The sequence below is a fragment of the Gorilla gorilla genome, chromosome 12 (assembly GCF_029281585.2).
Source record: "Gorilla gorilla gorilla isolate KB3781 chromosome 12, NHGRI_mGorGor1-v2.1_pri, whole genome shotgun sequence".
NCBI lineage: Eukaryota > Metazoa > Chordata > Mammalia > Primates > Hominidae > Gorilla > Gorilla gorilla.
This window is the reverse complement of record NC_073236.2, coordinates 10177142-10195315: the sequence shown is the minus strand read 5'-3', so window position 1 is coordinate 10195315 and position 18174 is coordinate 10177142.

The following is an 18174-nucleotide window of genomic DNA, read 5'->3' as shown; positions in this document are numbered from 1 at the left end:
CCCGTTCCGTTCCGTTCCGTTCCGTTGCGTTCCGTTCCGTTCTACTCGGGTTGATTCCATTCTATTCCATTCCATTCCATTCGATTCCATTCGATTCCATTCGATTCCACTCCATTCCATTCCATAGAATTCCATTCCATTCCATTCCATTCCATTGAATTCCATTCCATTCCATTCCATTCCATTCTATTCCATTCCATTCCAATCCATTCCATTCCATTCCATTCCATTCCATTGCATTCCATTCCATTCCATTCCATTCCATTCCATTCCATTGAATTCCATTCCATTCCATTCCATTCCATGGAATTCCGTTCCATTCCATTCCATTCCGTTCCGTTCCGTCCCGTTCCGTTCCGTTCCGTTCCGTTGCATTCCGTTCCGTTCTACTCGGGTTGATTCCATTCTATTCCATTCCATTCCATTCGATTCCATTCGATTCCATTCGATTCCACTCCATTCCATTCCATAGAATTCCATTCCATTCCATTCCATTCCATTGAATTCCATTCCATTCCATTCCATTCCATAGAATTCCATTCCATTCCATTCCATTCCATTGAATTCCATTCCATTCCATTCCATTCCATTCCATTCCATTCCATTCCATTCCATTCCATTCTACTGGTGTCCATTCCATTCCATTCCATTCCATTCCATTCCATTCCATTCCTTTCCATTCCATTGCATTCCATTGCATTCCATTCCATTCCATTCCGTTCCATTCCATTCCATTCCACTCCACTCCACTCCACTCCACTCCATTCCACTCCACTCCACTCCGGTATATTCAATTCCATTCCATTCCATTCCATTCCATTCCGTGCTTCTCGGGTACATTCCGTTCCGTTCCATTCCATTCCATTCCATTCCATTCCGTTCCAGTGCACTCTACTCCACTCCACTCCACTCCACTCCACTCCGGTACATTCCATTCCATTCCATTCCATTCCATTCCATTCCGTGCTTCTCGGGTACATTCCGTTCCGTTCCATTCCATTCCATTCCATTCCATTCCGTTCCAGTGCACTCTACTCCACTCCACTCCACTCCACTCCACTCTGGTACATTCCATTCCATTCCATTCCATTCCATTTCCATTCCCATTCCATTTCCATTCCCGTTCCATTTCCATTCCCGTTTCTTTTCCATTCCCGTTCCATTTCCATTCCAGTTCCATTACCATTCCCGTTCCATTTCCATTCCCGATCCATTTCCATTCCCGTTCCATTTCCATTCCCGTTCCATTTCCATTCCCGTTCCATTACCATTCCCGTTCCATTTCCGTTCCCGTTCCGTTTCCGTTCCCGTTCCATTTCCGTTCTCGTTCCGTTTCCGTTCCCGTTCCATTTCCATTCCCGTTCCATTTCCGTTCCCGTTCCATTTCCATTCCCGTTCCATTTCCATTCCCTTTCCATTTCCATTTCATTCCATTCCGTTCTGCTCGGGTACATTCCATTCCATTCCATTGCATTCCATTCCGTTCTGCTCCTGTCCATTCCATTCCATTCCATTCTGTTCCATTCCGTTCTACTCGGGTAGATTCCATTCTATTCCATTCCATTCCATTCCATTCCATTCCATTCCATTCCATTCCATTCCATTCTACTGGTGTCCATTCCATTCCATTCCATTCCATTCCATTCCATTCCATTCCATTCCATTCCATTGAATTCCATTCCATTCCATTCCATTCAATTGAATTCCGTTCCATTCCATTCCATTCCGTTCCGTTCCGTCCCGTTCCGTTCCGTTCCGTTGCGTTCCGTTCCGTTCAACTAGGGTTGATTCCATTCTATTCAATTCCATTCCATTCCATTCTACACGGGTTGATCATTCCATTCCGTTCCGTTCCGTTCCGTTCCGTTCCGTACCGTTCTACTCGGGTTGATTCCATTCTATTCCATTCCATTCCATTCGATTCCATTCGACTCCATTCCATTCCATTCCATTCCATTCCATTCCATTCCATTCCATTGCATTCCATTCCACTCCAATCCATTCCATTCCATTCCATTCCATTACATTCCATTCCGTTCCGTTCCGTTCCGTTCCGTTCCGTTGCGTTCCGTTCCGTTCTACTCGGGTTGATTCCATTCTATTCCATTCCATTCCATTTGACTCCATTCGATTCCATTCCATTCCATTGCATCGAATTCCATTCCATTCCATTCCATTCCATTCCATTCCATTCCATTCCACTCCATTGAATTCCATTCCATTCCATTCCATTCCATTCCATTCCATTCCATTCCACTCCATTCCATTACACTCCACTGCACTCCACTCCACTCCACTCCACTCCATTCCACTCCCTTCCATTCCATTAAATTGAATTCCATTCCATTCCATTCCATTCCATTCCATTCCATTCCATTCCATTCCACTCCATTCCATTCCACTCCACTCCACTCCACTCCACTCCACTCCATTCCATTCCCTTCCATTCCATTCAATTGAATTGCATTGAATTCCATTCCATTCCATTCCATAACATTTCATTCCATTCCATTCCATTCCATTCCATTCCATTCCATTCCATTCCGTTCTACTCGGGTTGATTCCATTCTATTCCATTCCATTCCATTCGATTCCATTAGATTCCATTCGATTCCATTCGTTTCCATTCCATTCCATTCCATTCTATTCCATTGAATTCCATTCCATTCCATTCCATTCCATTCCATTCCATTGCATTCCATTCCATTGAATTCCATTGAATTCCATTCCATTCCATGGAATTCCATTCCATTCCATTCCATTCCATTCCATAGAATTCCATTCCATTCCATTCCATTCCATGGAATTCCGTTCCATTCCATTCCATTCCGTTCCGTTCCGTTCCGTTCCGTTCCGTTGCGTTCCGTTCCGTTCCGTTGTGTTCCGTTCCGTTCTACTCGGGTTGATTCCATTCTATTCCATTCCATTCCAATCCATTCCATTCCATTCCATTGAATTCCATTCCATTCCATTCCATTCCATTCCATTCCATTCCATTGAATTCCATTCCATTCCATTCCATTCCATTCCATTCCATTGAATTCCATTCCATTCCATTCCATTCCATGGAATTCCGTTCCATTCCATTCCATTCCGTTCCGTTCCGTCCCGTTCCGTTCCGTTCCGTTCCGTTGCGTTCCGTTCCGTTCTACTCGGGTTGATTCCATTCTATTCCATTCCATTCCATTCGATTCCATTCGATTCCATTCGATTCCACTCCATTCCATTCCATAGAATTCCATTCCATTCCATTCCATTCCATTGAATTCCATTCCATTCCATTCCATTCCATAGAATTCCATTCCATTCCATTCCATTCCATAGAATTCCATTCCATTCCATTCCATTCCATTCCATTCCATTCCATTCCATTCCATTCCATTCCATTCCATTCTACTGGTGTCCATTCCATTCCATTCCATTCCATTCCATTCCATTCCATTCCTTTCCATTCCATTGCATTCCATTGCATTCCATTCCATTCCATTCCGTTCCATTCCATTCCATTCCACTCCACTCCACTCCACTCCACTCCATTCCACTCCACTCCACTCCGGTACATTCAATTCCATTCCATTCCATTCCATTCCATTCCATTCCATTCCGTGCTTCTCGGGTACATTCCGTTCCGTTCCATTCCATTCCATTCCATTCCATTCCGTTCCAGTGCACTCTACTCCACTCCACTCCACTCCACTCCTTTCTGGTACATTCCATTCCATTCCATTCCATTCCATTTCCATTCCCATTCCATTTCCATTCCCGTTCCATTTCCATTCCCGTTTCTTTTCCATTCCCGTTCCATTTCCATTCCAGTTCCATTACCATTCCCGTTCCATTTCCATTCCCGATCCATTTCCATTCCCGTTCCATTTCCATTCCCGTTCCATTTCCATTCCCGTTCCATTACCATTCCCGTTCCATTTCCGTTCCCGTTCCGTTTCCGTTCCCGTTCCATTTCCGTTCTCGTTCCGTTTCCGTTCCCGTTCCATTTCCATTCCCGTTCCGTTTCCGTTCCCGTTCCATTTCCATTCCCTTTCCATTTCCATTTCATTCCATTCCGTTCTGCTCGGGTACATTCCATTCCATTCCATTGCATTCCATTCCGTTCTGCTCCTGTCCATTCCATTCCATTCCATTCCGTTCCATTCCGTTCTACTCGGGTAGATTCCATTCCATTCCATTCCATTCCATTCCATTCCATTCCATTCCATTCCATTCCATTCCATTCCATTCTACTGGTGTCCATTCCATTCCATTCCATTCCATTCCATTCCATTCCATTCCATTGAATTCCATTCCATTCCATTCCATTCAATTGAATTCCGTTCCATTCCATTCCATTCCGTTCCGTTCCGTCCCGTTCCGTTCCGATCCGTTGCGTTCCGTTCCGTTCAACTAGGGTTGATTCCATTCTATTCAATTCCATTCCATTCCATTCTACACGGGTTGATCATTCCATTCCGTTCCGTTCCGTTCCGTTCCGTTCCGTTCCGTACCGTTCTACTCGGGTTGATTCCATTCTATTCCATTCCATTCCATTCGATTCCATTCGACTCCATTCCATTCCATTCCATTCCATTCCATTCCATTCCATTGCATTCCATTCCACTCCATTCCATTCCATTCCATTCCATTCCATTACATTCCATTCCGTTCCGTTCCGTTCCGTTCCGTTCCGTTGCGTTCCGTTCCGTTCTACTCGGGTTGATTCCATTCTATTCCATTCCATTCCATTTGACTCCATTCGATTCCATTCCATTCCATTGCAATGAATTCCATTCCATTCCATTCCATTCCATTCCATTCCATTCCATTCCATTCCACTCCATTGAATTCCATTCCATTCCATTCCATTCCATTCCATTCCATTCCATTCCATTCCACTCCATTCCATTACACTCCACTGCACTCCACTCCACTCCACTCCACTCCATTCCACTCCCTTCCATTCCATTAAATTGAATTCCGTTCCATTCCATTCCATTCCATTCCATTCCATTCCATTCCACTCCATTCCATTCCACTCCACTCCACTCCACTCCACTCCACTCCATTCCATTCCCTTCCATTCCATTCAATTGAATTGCATTGAATTCCATTCCATTCCATTCCATAACATTTCATTCCATTCCATTCCATTCCATTCCATTCCATTCCATTCCATTCCATTCCGTTCTACTCGGGTTGATTCCATTCTATTCCATTCCATTCCATTCGATTCCATTAGATTCCATTCGATTCCATTCGATTCCATTCGTTTCCATTCCATTCCATTCCATTCTATTCCATTGAATTCCATTCCATTCCATTCCATTCCATTCCATTCCATTGCATTCCATTCCATTGAATTCCATTGAATTCCATTCCATTCCATGGAATTCCATTCCATTCCATTCCATTCCATTCCATAGAATTCCATTCCATTCCATTCCATTCCATTGAATTCCGTTCCATTCCATTCCATTCCGTTCCGTTCCGTCCCGTTCCGTTCCGTTCCGTTCCGTTGCGTTCCGTTCCGTTCTCCTCGGGTTGATTCCATTCTATTCCATTCCATTCCATTCGATTCCATTCGATTCCATTCGATTCCACTCCATTCCATTCCATAGAATTCCATTCCATTCCATTCCGTTCCATTGAATTCCATTCCATTACATTCCATTCCATTGAATTCCATTCCATTCCATTCCATTCCATTGAATTCCATTCCATTCCATTCCATTCCATTCCATTCCATTCCATTCCATTCCATTCCATTCTACTGTTGTCCATTCCATTCCATTCCATTCCATTCCATTCCATTCCATTCCATTCCATTCCATTCCAATCCACTCCACTCCACTCCACTCCATTCCACTCCACTCCACTCCGGTACATTCCATTCCATTCCATTCCATTCCATTCCATTCCATTCCATTCCATTCCGTGCTTCTCGGGTACATTCCGTTCCGTTCCATTCCATTCCATTCCATTCCATTCCGTTCCAGTGCACTCTACTCCACTCCACTCCACTCCACTCCACTCTGGTACATTCCATTCCATTCCATTCCATTCCATTTTCATTCCCATTCCATTTCCATTCCCGTTCCATTTCCATTCCCGTTTCTTTTCCATTCCCGTTCCATTTCCATTCCAGTTCCATTACCATTCCCGTTCCATTTCCATTCCCGATCCATTTCCATTCCCGTTCCATTTCCATTCCCGTTCCATTTCCATTCCCGTTCCATTACCATTCCCGTTCCATTTCCGTTCCCGTTCCGTTTCCGTTCCCGTTCCATTTCCGTTCTCGTTCCGTTTCCGTTCCCGTTCCATTTCCATTCCCGTTCCATTTCCGTTCCCGTTCCATTTCCATTCCCGTTCCATTTCCATTCCCTTTCCATTTCCATTTCATTCCATTCCGTTCTGCTCGGGTACATTCCATTCCATTCCATTGCATTCCATTCCGTTCTGCTCCTGTCCATTCCATTCCATTCCATTCCGTTCCATTCCGTTCTACTCGGGTAGATTCCATTCCATTCCATTCCATTCCATTCCATTCCATTCCATTCCATTCCATTCCATTCCATTCTACTGGTTTCCATTCCATTCCATTCCATTCCATTCCATTCCATTCCATTCCATTCCATTGAATTCCATTCCATTCCATTCCATTCAATTGAATTCCGTTCCATTCCATTCCATTCCGTTCCGTTCCGTCCCGTTCCGTTCCGTTCCGTTCCGTTCCGTTGCGTTCCGTTCCGTTCTACTCGGGTTGATTAAATTCTATTCCATTCCATTCTATTCGATTCCATTCAATTCCAATCGATTCCATTCGATTGCAATCGATTCCATTGAATTCCATTCCATTCCATTCCATTCCATTGAATTCCGTTGCATTATATTCCATTCCGTTCCGTTCCGTCCCGTTCCGTTCCGTTCCGTTCCGTTGCGTGCCGTTCCGTTCTACTCGGGTTGATTCCATTCCATTCCATTCCATTCCATTCCATTCCATTCCATTGAATTCCATTCCATTCCATTCCATTCCATTCCATTCCATTCCATTCCATTCCGTTCTACTCGGGTTGATTCCATTCTATTCCATTCCATTCCATTCGATCTCATTCGATTCCATTCGATTCCACTCCATTCCATTCCATTGAATCCCATTCCATTCCATTCCATTCCATTCCATTCCATTCCATTGATTTCCATTCCATTCCATTCCATTCCATTCCATTCCATTCCATTCCATTGAATACCATTCCATTCCATTGAATTCCATTCCATTCCATTCCATTCCATTCCATTCCATTCCATTGAATTCCATTCCATTCCATTGAATTCCATTCCATTCCATTCCATTCCATTGAATTCCGTTCCATTCCATTCCATTCCATTCCATTCCATTGAATTCCATTCCATTCCATTCCATAGAATTCCGTTCCATTCCATTCCATTCCATTCCATTCCATTCCATTCCATTCCATTCCATTGAATTCAATTCCATTTCATTCCATTCCTTTCCATTGAATTCCATTCTGTTCCATTCCATTCCTTTGAATTCCGTTCCATTCCATTCCATTCCATTCCTTTCCTTTCCGTTCCGTTCCGTTCCGTTCCGTTGCGTTCCGCTCCGTTCTACTCGGGTTGATTCCATTCTATTCCATTCCATTCCATTCGATCCCATTCGATTCCATTCGATTCCATTCGATTCCATTCGATTCCACTCCATTCCATTCCATAGAATTCCATTCCATTCCATTCCATTTGAATTCCATTCCATTCCATTCCATTGAATTCCATTCCATTCCATTCCATTCCATTGAATTCCATTCCATTCCATTCCATTCCATTGAATTCCGTTCCTTTCCATTCCATTCCGTTCCGTTCCGTTCCGTTCCGTTCCGTTGCGTTCCGTTCCGTTCCGTTGCGTTCCGTTCTACTCGGGTTGATTCCATTCTATTCCATTCCATTCCATTCCATTCCATTCCATTCCATGCCATTCCATTCCATTCCATTGAATTCCATTCCATTCCATTCCATTCCATTGAATTCCATTCCATTCCATTCCATTCCATTCTATTCCATTCCATTCCAATCCATTCCATTCCATTCCATTCCATTGCATTCCATTCCATTCCATTCCATTCCATTCCATTCCATTGAATTCCATTCCATTCCATTCCATTCCATGGAATTCCGTTCCATTCCATTCCATTCCGTTCCGTTCCGTCCCGTTCCGTTCCGTTCCGTTCCGTTGCATTCCGTTCCGTTCTACTCGGGTTGATTCCATTCTATTCCATTCCATTCCATTCGATTCCATTCGATTCCATTCGATTCCACTCCATTCCATTCCATAGAATTCCATTCCATTCCATTCCATTCCATTGAATTCCATTCCATTCCATTCCATTCCATAGAATTCCATTCCATTCCATTCCATTCCATTGAATTCCATTCCATTCCATTCCATTCCATTCCATTCCATTCCATTCCATTCCATTCCATTCTACTGGTGTCCATTCCATTCCATTCCATTCCATTCCATTCCATTCCATTCCATTCTTTTCCATTCCATTGCATTCCATTGCATTCCATTCCATTCCATTCCGTTCCATTCCATTCCATTCCACTCCACTCCACTCCACTCCACTCCATTCCACTCCACTCCACTCCGGTATATTCAATTCCATTCCATTCCATTCCATTCCATTCCGTGCTTCTCGGGTACATTCCGTTCCGTTCCATTCCATTCCATTCCATTCCATTCCGTTCCAGTGCACTCTACTCCACTCCACTCCACTCCACTCCACTCCGGTACATTCCATTCCATTCCATTCCATTCCATTCCATTCCGTGCTTCTCGGGTACATTCCGTTCCGTTCCATTCCATTCCATTCCATTCCATTCCGTTCCAGTGCACTCTACTCCACTCCACTCCACTCCACTCCACTCTGGTACATTCCATTCCATTCCATTCCATTCCATTTCCATTCCCATTCCATTTCCATTCCCGTTCCATTTCCATTCCCGTTTCTTTTCCATTCCCGTTCCATTTCCATTCCAGTTCCATTACCATTCCCGTTCCATTTCCATTCCCGATCCATTTCCATTCCCGTTCCATTTCCATTCCCGTTCCATTTCCATTCCCGTTCCATTACCATTCCCGTTCCATTTCCGTTCCCGTTCCGTTTCCGTTCCCGTTCCATTTCCGTTCTCGTTCCGTTTCCGTTCCCGTTCCATTTCCATTCCCGTTCCATTTCCGTTCCCGTTCCATTTCCATTCCCGTTCCATTTCCATTCCCTTTCCATTTCCATTTCATTCCATTCCGTTCTGCTCGGGTACATTCCATTCCATTCCATTGCATTCCATTCCGTTCTGCTCCTGTCCATTCCATTCCATTCCATTCTGTTCCATTCCGTTCTACTCGGGTAGATTCCATTCTATTCCATTCCATTCCATTCCATTCCATTCCATTCCATTCCATTCCATTCTACTGGTGTCCATTCCATTCCATTCCATTCCATTCCATTCCATTCCATTCCATTCCATTCCATTCCATTGAATTCCATTCCATTCCATTCCATTCAATTGAATTCCGTTCCATTCCATTCCATTCCGTTCCGTTCCGTCCCGTTCCGTTCCGTTCCGTTGCGTTCCGTTCCGTTCAACTAGGGTTGATTCCATTCTATTCAATTCCATTCCATTCCATTCTACACGGGTTGATCATTCCATTCCGTTCCGTTCCGTTCCGTTCCGTTCCGTTCCGTACCGTTCTACTCGGGTTGATTCCATTCTATTCCATTCCATTCCATTCGATTCCATTCGACTCCATTCCATTCCATTCCATTCCATTCCATTCCATTCCATTCCATTGCATTCCATTCCACTCCATTCCATTCCATTCCATTCCATTCCATTACATTCCATTCCGTTCCGTTCCGTTCCGTTCCGTTGCGTTCCGTTCCGTTCTACTCGGGTTGATTCCATTCTATTCCATTCCATTCCATTTGACTCCATTCGATTCCATTCCATTCCATTGCATTGAATTCCATTCCATTCCATTCCATTCCATTCCATTCCATTCCATTCCACTCCATTGAATTCCATTCCATTCCATTCCATTCCATTCCATTCCATTCCATTCCATTCCACTCCATTGCATTACACTCCACTGCACTCCACTCCACTCCACTCCACTCCATTCCACTCCCTTCCATTCCATTAAATTGAATTCCATTCCATTCCATTCCATTCCATTCCATTCCATTCCATTCCATTCCACTCCATTCCATTCCACTCCACTCCACTCCACTCCACTCCACTCCACTCCATTCCATTCCCTTCCATTCCATTCAATTGAATTGCATTGAATTCCATTCCATTCCATTCCATAACATTTCATTCCATTCCATTCCATTCCATTCCATTCCATTCCATTCCATTCCGTTCTACTCGGGTTGATTCCATTCTATTCCATTCCATTCCATTCGATTCCATTAGATTCCATTCGATTCCATTCGATTCCATTCGTTTCCATTCCATTCCATTCCATTCTATTCCATTGAATTCCATTCCATTCCATTCCATTCCATTCCATTCCATTGCATTCCATTCCATTGAATTCCATTGAATTCCATTCCATTCCATGGAATTCCATTCCATTCCATTCCATTCCATTCCATAGAATTCCATTCCATTCCATTCCATTCCATTGAATTCCGTTCCATTCCATTCCATTCCGTTCCGTTCCGTTCCGTTCCGTTCCGTTGCGTTCCGTTCCGTTCCGTTGTGTTCCGTTCCGTTCTACTCGGGTTGATTCCATTCTATTCCATTCCATTCCAATCCATTCCATTCCATTCCATTGAATTCCATTCCATTCCATTCCATTCCATTCCATTCCATTCCATTCCATTGAATTCCATTCCATTCCATTCCATTCCATTCCATTCCATTGAATTCCATTCCATTCCATTCCATTCCATGGAATTCCGTTCCATTCCATTCCATTCCGTTCCGTTCCGTCCCGTTCCGTTCCGTTCCGTTCCGTTGCGTTCCGTTCCGTTCTACTCGGGTTGATTCCATTCTATTCCATTCCATTCCATTCGATTCCATTCGATTCCATTCGATTCCACTCCATTCCATTCCATAGAATTCCATTCCATTCCATTCCATTCCATTGAATTCCATTCCATTCCATTCCATTCCATAGAATTCCATTCCATTCCATTCCATTCCATTGAATTCCATTCCATTCCATTCCATTCCATTCCATTCCATTCCATTCCATTCCATTCCATTCTACTGGTGTCCATTCCATTCCATTCCATTCCATTCCATTCCATTCCATTCCTTTCCATTCCATTGCATTCCATTGCATTCCATTCCATTCCATTCCGTTCCATTCCATTCCATTCCACTCCACTCCACTCCACTCCACTCCATTCCACTCCACTCCACTCCGGTACATTCAATTCCATTCCATTCCATTCCATTCCATTCCATTCCATTCCGTGCTTCTCGGGTACATTCCGTTCCGTTCCATTCCATTCCATTCCATTCCATTCCGTTCCAGTGCACTCTACTCCACTCCACTCCACTCCACTCCTTTCTGGTACATTCCATTCCATTCCATTCCATTCCATTTCCATTCCCATTCCATTTCCATTCCCGTTCCATTTCCATTCCCGTTTCTTTTCCATTCCCGTTCCATTTCCATTCCAGTTCCATTACCATTCCCGTTCCATTTCCATTCCCGATCCATTTCCATTCCCGTTCCATTTCCATTCCCGTTCCATTTCCATTCCCGTTCCATTACCATTCCCGTTCCATTTCCGTTCCCGTTCCGTTTCCGTTCCCGTTCCATTTCCGTTCTCGTTCCGTTTCCGTTCCCGTTCCATTTCCATTCCCGTTCCGTTTCCGTTCCCGTTCCATTTCCATTCCCGTTCCATTTCCATTCCCTTTCCATTTCCATTTCATTCCATTCCGTTCTGCTCGGGTACATTCCATTCCATTCCATTGCATTCCATTCCGTTCTGCTCCTGTCCATTCCATTCCATTCCATTCCGTTCCATTCCGTTCTACTCGGGTAGATTCCATTCCATTCCATTCCATTCCATTCCATTCCATTCCATTCCATTCCATTCCATTCCATTCCATTCCATTCTACTGGTGTCAATTCCATTCCATTCCATTCCATTCCATTCCATTCCATTCCATTCCATTCCATTGAATTCCATTCCATTCCTTTCCATTCAATTGAATTCCGTTCCATTCCATTCCATTCCGTTCCGTTCCGTCCCGTTCCGTTCCGATCCGTTGCGTTCCGTTCCGTTCAACTAGGGTTGATTCCATTCTATTCAATTCCATTCCATTCCATTCTACACGGGTTGATCATTCCATTCCGTTCCGTTCCGTTCCGTTCCGTACCGTTCTACTCGGGTTGATTCCATTCTATTCCATTCCATTCCATTCGATTCCATTCGACTCCATTCCATTCCATTCCATTCCATTCCATTCCATTCCATTGCATTCCATTCCACTCCATTCCATTCCATTCCATTCCATTCCATTACATTCCGTTCCGTTCCGTTCCGTTCCGTTCCGTTGCGTTCCGTTCCGTTCTACTCGGGTTGATTCCATTCTATTCCATTCCATTCCATTTGACTCCATTCGATTCCATTCCATTCCATTGCAATGAATTCCATTCCATTCCATTCCATTCCATTCCATTCCATTCCATTCCACTCCATTGAATTCCATTCCATTCCATTCCATTCCATTCCATTCCATTCCATTCCATTCCACTCCATTCCATTACACTCCACTGCACTCCACTCCACTCCACTCCACTCCATTCCACTCCCTTCCATTCCATTAAATTGAATTCCGTTCCATTCCATTCCATTCCATTCCATTCCATTCCATTCCACTCCATTCCATTCCACTCCACTCCACTCCACTCCACTCCACTCCATTCCATTCCCTTCCATTCCATTCAATTGAATTGCATTGAATTCCATTCCATTCCATTCCATAACATTTCATTCCATTCCATTCCATTCCATTCCATTCCATTCCATTCCATTCCGTTCTACTCGGGTTGATTCCATTCTATTCCATTCCATTCCATTCGATTCCATTAGATTCCATTCGATTCCATTCGATTCCATTCGTTTCCATTCCATTCCATTCCATTCTATTCCATTGAATTCCATTCCATTCCATTCCATTCCATTCCATTCCATTGCATTCCATTCCATTGAATTCCATTGAATTCCATTCCATTCCATGGAATTCCATTCCATTCCATTCCATTCCATTCCATAGAATTCCATTCCATTCCATTCCATTCCATTGAATTCCGTTCCATTCCATTCCATTCCGTTCCGTTCCGTTCCGTTCCGTTCCGTTGCGTTCCGTTCCGTTCCGTTGTGTTCCGTTCCGTTCTACTCGGGTTGATTCCATTCTATTCCATTCCATTCCAATCCATTCCATTCCATTCCATTGAATTCCATTCCATTCCATTCCATTCCATTCCATTCCATTCCATTCCATTGAATTCCATTCCATTCCATTCCATTCCATTCCATTCCATTCCATTCCATTGAATTCCATTCCATTCCATTCCATTCCATGGAATTCCGTTCCATTCCATTCCATTCCATTCCGTTCCGTCCCGTTCCGTTCCGTTCCGTTCCGTTGCGTTCCGTTCCGTTCTACTCGGGTTGATTCCATTCTATTCCATTCCATTCCATTCGATTCCATTCGATTCCATTCGATTCCACTCCATTCCATTCCATAGAACTCCATTCCATTCCATTGAATTCCATTCCATTCCATTCCATTCCATTGAATTCCATTCCATTCCATTCGATTCCATTGAATTCCATTCCATTCCATTCCATTCCATTCCATTCCATTCCATTCCATTCCATTCCATTCTACTGTTGTCCATTCCATTCCATTCCATTCCATTCCATTCCATTCCATTCCATTCCATTCCTTTCCATTCCATTGCATTCCATTGCATTCCATTCCATTCCATTCCATTCCATTCCATTCCATTCCATTCCATTCCACTCCACACCACTCCACTCCACTCCATTCCACTCCACTCCACTCCGGTACATTCCATTCCATTCCATTCCATTCCATTCCATTCCATTCCATTCCATTCCATTCCGTGCTTCTCGGGTACATTCCGTTCCGTTCCATTCCATTCCATTCCATTCCATTCCGTTCCAGTGCACTCTACTCCACTCCACTCCACTCCACTCCGGTACATTCCATTCCATTCCATTCCATTCCATTCCATTCCATTTCCATTCCCATTCCATTTCCATTCCCGTTCCATTTCCATTCCCGTTTCTTTTCCATTCCCGTTCCATTTCCATTCCCGTTCCATTACCATTCCCGTTCCATTTCCATTCCCGATCCATTTCCATTCCCGTTCCTTTTCCATTCCCGTTCCATTTCCATTCCTGTTCCGTTACCATTCCCGTTCCATTTCCGTTCCCGTTCCGTTTCCGTTCCCGTTCCATTTCCCTTCTCGTTCCGTTTCCGTTCCCGTTCCATTTCCATTCCCGTTCTATTTCCGTTCCCGTTCCATTTCCATTCCCGTTCCATTTCCATTCCCTTTCCATTTCCATTTCATTCCATTCCGTTCTGCTCGGGTACATTCCATTCCATTCCATTGCATTCCATTCCGTTCTGCTCCTGTCCATTCCATTCCATTCCATTCCGTTCCATTCCGTTCTACTCGGGTAGATTCCATTCCATTCCATTCCATTCCATTCCATTCCATTCCATTCCATTCCATTCCATTCTACTGGTGTCCATTCCATTCCATTCCATTCCATTCCATTCCATTCCATTCCATTCCATTGCATTCCATTCCATTCCATTCCATTCCATTCCATTCCGTTCCGTTCTACTCGGTTACATTCCATTCAATTCCATTCCATTCCGTTCTACTCGGGTAGATTCCATTCCATTCCATTCCATTCCTTTCCATGCCATTGCATTCCATTGCATTGCATTGCACTCAATTCCATTCCATTCCATTCCATTCCATTCCATTCCATTCCATTCCGTTCCGTTCAACCCGGTTACATTCCATTGAATTACATTCCATTCCGTTCTACTCGGTTACATTCCATTCCATTCCATTCCATTCCATTCCAATCCATTCCATTCCATTCCATTCCGTTCTACTCGGGTACATTCCATTCCATTCCATTCCATTCCATTCCATTCCATTCCATTCCATTCCATTCCGTTCTACTTTGGTACATTCCATTCCATTCCATTCCATTCCATTCCATTCCGTTCTACTTTGGTACATTCCATTCCATTCCATTCCATTCCATTCCATTCCATTCCATTACATTCCATTCCATTCGATTCCATTCCATTCCATTCCACTCCTTTCCATGGAATTCCATTCCATTCCATTCCATTCCATTCCATTCCATTCCATTGAATTCCATTCCATTCCATTCCATTGAATTCCATTCCGTTCCATTCCATTCCATAGAATTCCATTCCATTCCATTCCATTCCATTCCATTCCATTCCATTCCATTCCATTCCATTGAATTCCATTCCATTCCATTCCATTCCATTCCATCCCATTCCATTCCATTCCATTCCATTCCGTTCTACTCGGGTTGATTCCATTCTATTCCATTCCATTCCATTCGATCCCATTTGATTCCATTCGATTCCATTCAATTCCATTCGATTCCATTCCATTCCACTCCATTCCATTCCATTGAATTCCATTCCATTCCATTCCATTCCATTCCATTCCATTGAATTCCATTCCATTCCATTCCATTGAATTCCATTCCGTTCCATTCCATTCCATTGAATTCCATTCCATTCCATTCCATTCCATGGAATTCCATTCCATTCCATTCCATTGAATTCCGTTCCATTCCATTCCATTCCATTGAATTCCGTTCCATTCCATTCCATTCCGTTCCGTTCCGTTCCGTTCCGTTCCGTTGCGTTCCGTTCCGTTCCGTTGTGTTCCGTTCCGTTCTACTCGGGATGATTCCATTCTATTCCATTCCATTCCAATCCATTCCATTCCATTCCATTGAATTCCATTCCATTCCATTCCATTCCATTCCATTCCATTCCATTCCATTGAATTCCATTCCATTCCATTCCATTCCATTCCATTCCATTCCATTCCATGCCATTGAATTCCATTCCATTCCAATCCATTCCATGGAATTCCGTTCCATTCCATTCCATTCCGTTCCGTTCCGTCCCGTTCCGTTCCGTTCCGTTGCGTTCCGTTCCGTTCTACTCGGGTTGATTCCATTCTATTCCATTCCATTCCATTCGATTCCATTCGATTCCATTCGATTCCACTCCATTCCATTCCATAGAATTCCATTCCATTCCATTCCATTCCATTGAATTCCATTCCATTCCATTCCATTCCATTGAATTCCATTCCATTCCATTCCATTCCATTGAATTCCATTCCATTCCATTCCATTCCATTCCATTCCATTCCATTCCATTCCATTCCATTCTACTGTTGTCCATTCCATTCCATTCCATTCCATTCCATTCCATTCCATTCCATTCCATTCCTTTCCATTCCATTGCATTCCATTGCATTCCATTCCATTCCATTCCATTCCATTCCATTCCATTCCATTCCACTCCACACCACTCCACTCCACTCCATTCCACTCCACTCCACTCCGGTACATTCCATTCCATTCCATTCCATTCCATTCCATTCCATTCCATTCCATTCCATTCCATTCCGTGCTTCTCGGGTACATTCCGTTCCGTTCCATTCCATTCCATTCCATTCCATTCCGTTCCAGTGCACTCTACTCCACTCCACTCCACTCCACTCCGGTACATTCCATTCCATTCCATTCCATTCCATTCCATTCCATTTCCATTTCCATTCCATTTCCATTCCCGTTCCATTTCCATTCCCGTTTCTTTTCCATTCCCGTTCTATTTCCATTCCCGTTCCATTACCATTCCCGTTCCATTTCCATTCCCGATCCATTTCCATTCCCGTTCCTTTTCCATTCCCGTTCCATTTCCATTCCTGTTCCGTTACCATTCCCGTTCCATTTCCGTTCCCGTTCCGTTTCCATTCCCGTTCCATTTCCGTTCTCGTTCCGTTTCCGTTCCCGTTCCATTTCCATTCCCGTTCCATTTCCGTTCCCGTTCCATTTCCATTCCCGTTCCATTTCCATTCCCTTTCCATTTCCATTTCATTCCATTCCGTTCTGCTCGGGTACATTCCATTCCATTCCATTGCATTCCATTCCGTTCTGCTCCTGTCCATTCCATTCCATTCCATTCCGTTCCATTCCGTTCTACTCGGGTAGATTCCATTCCATTCCATTCCATTCCATTCCATTCCATTCTACTGGTGTCCATTCCATTCCATTCCATTCCATTCCATTCCATTCCATTGCATTCCATTCCATTCCATTCCATTCCATTCCGTTCCGTTCTACTCGGTTACATTCCATTCCATTCCATTCCATTCCGTTCTACTCGGGTAGATTCCATTCCATTCCATTCCATTCCTTTCCATTCCATTGCATTCCATTGCATTGCATTGCACTCAATTCCATTCCATTCCATTCCATTCCATTTTATAGAATTCCGTTCCATTCCATTCCATTCCATTCCATTCCATTCCATTCCATTCCATTCCATTCCATTCCATTCCATTCTACTCGGGTTGATTGCATTCTATTCCATTCCATTCCATTCGATTCCATTCGATTCCATTCGATTCCATTCGATTCCATTCCATTCCATTCCATTCCATTCCATTCCATTGAATTCCATTCCATTCCATTCAATTCCATTCCATTGAATTCCATTCCATTCCATTCCATTCCATTCCATTCCATTCCATTCCATTCCATTGAATTCCATTCCGTTCCATTCCATTCCATTGAATTCCGTTCCATTCCACTCCATTCCATTCCGTTCCGTTCCGTTGCGTTCCGTTCCCTTCCGTTGCGTTCCGCTCCGTTCTACTCGGGTTGATTCCATTCTATTCCATTCCAGTCCATTCGATCCCATTCGATTCCATTCGATTCCATTCGATTCCATTCCATTCCACTCCATTCCATTCCATAGAATTCCATTCCATTCCATTCCATTCCATTGAATTCCGTTCCATTCCAT